Genomic DNA, 4,648 nt, shown 5'->3' on the forward strand with positions numbered 1-4,648 from the left:
TTTCGTTTTGGGGGTGATATTGCATACTTATTCAAACTAAATGTTTTTTACTCGAGTCTTAAACCACAAACTTTATTGTATACTTTACTTAAATAAATGCTCGATTTGGTGTTATATGCTTACATGCTTAAATGCTAATGTGTTTACCGTTTTTGATTGGTTGATTCATAAATCCGAGTATATTTGGCATCCCTTTATAAAAAGGTGTCGTTAATGCATGCTTATTAACGATTTCATATAAATCCTAGACTATTTGGCATTCTCTTATAGCAAGATGTCGTTAATGTATTCTTATTAACGATTTCAGTATCTAAATTGTTGCTATTATTTATTGTTTTGTATACAAGTTGTGGAATTTCCTATTATATACTTATTGTTCAAAACTATGAAATTGCTCACCAACCTTTGTGTTGACAAATTCTATTAATTTATGCAATGTTACAGGTTTGAATTTAGGTTGACTCGAGCTTGAAGAAAAAACGTTATCAAGACTATTATGATATTAACAAAATGAACAATATATTATTTGTTATTATTGAATTCGGTTATTGTATGAACAAGTTATGTGACTTTTATGATTTTTATGAATTTAAATGAGTTGATTTCACTTTAATAGTGTCTTGTGTTTTGGGCAATCCGTTGCACCCCGGCATGTTCTACAGCCTTTGGTCGGGGTGTGACAGTCGCCACTTATGAGGTTGCTTAACCCTTGTTTGAAATAATTGTTTTATAAGATGGTGATTAATCTTTATTAAACGTGCCACATTATGATAGTCAGAAAATATATATACAGATCCTAAACTTCCTAATGTGAGTTCACCGAATCTTGGTTGGCGTGAAAGCCTAGCATATACGTGCAGACGATGCCACATAATCAAGTGTTTGTTTAACACAAAGGCCTGCTATATACACAATACATGCCTCGAATGCGGTTTGATAGATTAATCATAAATTGTGTGTTTCTCCAACTACACAAATGAATTAACCTCCACACATGGATCCCCATGCTAGTGCATGGGTTTTTACACACCAAGGGTACATTATTATGGTTCATGTCACTTTCTACAAAGTTCACTCACAAGGCTAAATTAGTAAAACAAATGTTTTATCAACAAAGAAAAATGAGTAGAAAAAATTGTAATGAACATAAACAAATCATTTTACAAAAATAAACTATTAATTCATACCAATATTCATCTTCACCCAAGCGACACAATTAATTTAGTCAGGAATGGTCATTTTAAGTGACTTAAGTACTTTTTTATCGTTTCTCTTTTAATCTACCTATTACGAACGCTTATGGAGTGATCCTTAGCTCCAAAGGTTGTTCACAGAACCTAACTAGGTGAGAAATTTGGTGTATAATTATGGAATTGAATGAGTGAGAAGCTAGAGATGGCCCTCCTTTATAGACCCATGTTGGGCTTTTGGCACGACTGTGCTTATCCTTTTTGCACTTTCATTAGTACATTTCATGTTGTTAATTCTATAGAGTCTTGTCTAAGGTAGTTGGAAGCAAGCCCTTGACAGTCTTGGCACACCCGTGCTTGTACTATTTTTGACATGTGTCGTAACGACTTGTCAGTTTTGTCTTCTTCTAGGTTTTGTCTTGAACTAAGCATGCCCTTAACATGGTGAGAACGCCATGCTTAACTTTGGGGAAAGTTCATGTTGACTTGTGTTGACCTTGAGACTTGGCACGACTATACGTAAGTAGGCAGGTCCGTGATGGACATAAGATTTTTTGCAAATTCTCTAATTTTTTAATCATTTATCCTTGCTTTTCACTCCTTTTCATTCTTGGGGGTCAAAAAGATGTATTTATATAAATGAATGATTGAAGTAGTATTTTACCACAATAATGATAAAAAAATGTATATAGATGATGATAAATATGCATGTAAAATATGTTTAAGTGATCATTATTTATAAATAATGATCAAAAAGTGAATATAGACGATGATAAATATGCATGTAAAACATGTTTAAATGATAATATATCTTAGTGTACCTAATATAACTTATTATAACCCAAACTTACCCATTAATACCTAACAATATAAACTTTTAAGTTTAAAACAAATCAATGTAACTTTTATGAAGAGTACTAGATATGGAATTTGTATATTCAATTTCAATATGATTATATCATGAATATACCGGAACGACTAACACGTGGATACAACAAGACACCTGTCAATCTCGCAGCTTGCCACATTACGATCCTCTCCCTCACCCATCAATCAATATGGAATTTGTATATTCGTTTTCATATTGTAATGGTATTATAATATGAAAGTAAATATGATTATATCACCAATATACCGGAATGACTAACACGTAGACACAACTAAGACACCTGTCAATACCATGGCTTGACACTTTACCATCCCCTCCCTCAACCATAAACCTTGATCCCTATAAGTACAATTTGAAGTATTCCTTCCTTTCTAGGTCAGTTCCTGACTCATCTTCTAGCCTGTTAGAGCATATTTTCCGATGCGTCCAAGAAGAAAGTGGTGCAAACACTTGCTTTATTAACCTTTAAAGGGATCAAAATATCTCACGTGTTACTAAACAAGGTATGTGATTGCTTATCTGAACACACATTTGTTTGTGTATTTAATTTGTATAAAAAAGTCTTTTGATCGATGTGGTGTAAGTTCGCAATTTAGTTTTTATTCAAATGAAAAACTTACTTTAGCAAATTGATGTGTTGTAGATTTGATTCAACTTTTTATTGTTTTTTAATAACGCATAAGTTACTTGATTATTAAAATTAAAGGCGAGATCGAGTATAAATATATCATTAACTCTTTATTCTATTTTATGTCTTATTCTTGTTCTTAATTTAGGAAAAAAGTAAAGACATGTTATTGCTATTACCGTTGGTGTATCCTTCATTCTACAACAGCAGGTACACATTTGAATATATATGAGAGGGAGAGGGAGAGGGAGAGGGAGAGGGAGAGGGAGAGGGAGAGATGTATCATGTAAAACCACCCCTATAACTTATAAGTACAAATTACTCATTTAATTCAATCACAAATTGTTATATATTATTTCTTTACTTCAAACAATTTGCCCCCCTCCCCCCCCCCCCCCCCCACACACACCCACCCACCCACACACATCATATTTTTCAACCTTAATAATTATTTATGTAATATTAAAAAGTCTATGTTGCTAAATATACGTAATCTTAATCTATAACTTAAATTTTCATATTGCGTACGTATATATAAAACGAACAATTACATATGTGTTCATGTTACATACATGAATGTGAATAATTCAGGCCATTGTTCACGTTATGTATATGTAAAAAAATATTTTAATTTTTTATATTTCGCAAAACGTACAACAAAAGAAATATTCGGTTTACGGTATAATTCTTCTAGAAAAATAATATCATCTAAAAATGTATTGATGTTAAAAGAAGACTGAGAAATAATTAAATATAATCTCATTATTAAAATGAATATTTAATCTACCCACGAAAGGGAGGTGGCTTATTAAATGTCTTTAAACATTATATCTCTATGATGGTTTGTCTCAAATATGAACCAAGTATAATGAGATTCTATACATAGAGTGTGACACATATCTTGACTAATTTTGTTGGATTTTAATATAATCTCTGTTAAAACATTGACTAAACTAAAATATTTTTTGCTAAAATAAGAGGTAAGCATTTGTGAAAAAAAAATCTTTTTTTGTTATTTAGTAAAATGATTTTAGAAACTAGCACCTAAACATTTATATAGTTCTTTCTAATATTGGTATTTTGTATCATACTAATACACATTTGAAATAAAATTTAGCTTTTAAATAACATATTTGAAATAAATGTCACCAATGTTTAGTAGTATGTTACTAATATTCTGAATATTGAACCTCATGTAAAATATGAGTATAAATATCATATATAGTAAGACTATGTATGGAGGTCCATGCAAAATTTGAGTATAAGATAAAAGATTAAAGGAAGATATTGATATGCACACATGATTCGATCACTAACTCGTTCATCACTTTGAAAATATTATATGCAAGACTGTGTTGAAATGATATTTTTGTGTACTCTGTGTTTGTTTTTTCAAGTTTCATAAACATTAGGTTCTTATTAATTAAAAATAAATTATTAGTAATTTGTCATATATATACATATATATAGGTATATATATATATATTGATTAGTGTTTCTGATTATTGTAAGACTTACTATTATAGTTAGAACTATAGTATCTTAGGATTTGATTGTTCTGTTTTAATACTATGGGCAGGTCTTCTCTTCTCATATTTAATCCATATATAAACTCTTTGTTGGAATCGGTGGACTCGAAATTAAAACTCTTCATATACTCCATGTACGGTGAAAATCTTATTCATTTTTATTTACTTATCATAAGTTGGATCTTTTTATTATCGTTTTATGTTGGTTTTCTTTTTTACTCTTGATATATGTATAGTATATACTAGTTTGAAGCCCGTGTATTACACGGGTTATTGTTGAAAATTTTAAACTTTGATCATTAAGTGAAATACAGTCAACAAATTGATCATATGTTGTTAATACAATTACAATTAAATTAAAATTACAAAAATTACAAAACTAAGATTACACAAATATGTTACAAATAGGTAA

The sequence above is a fragment of the Bidens hawaiensis genome, unplaced genomic scaffold, assembly GCF_021521415.1.
Source record: "Bidens hawaiensis isolate Kalapana, Puna unplaced genomic scaffold, B.hawaiensis_p1.1 tig00016562_1, whole genome shotgun sequence".
Taxonomy (NCBI): domain Eukaryota; kingdom Viridiplantae; phylum Streptophyta; class Magnoliopsida; order Asterales; family Asteraceae; genus Bidens; species Bidens hawaiensis.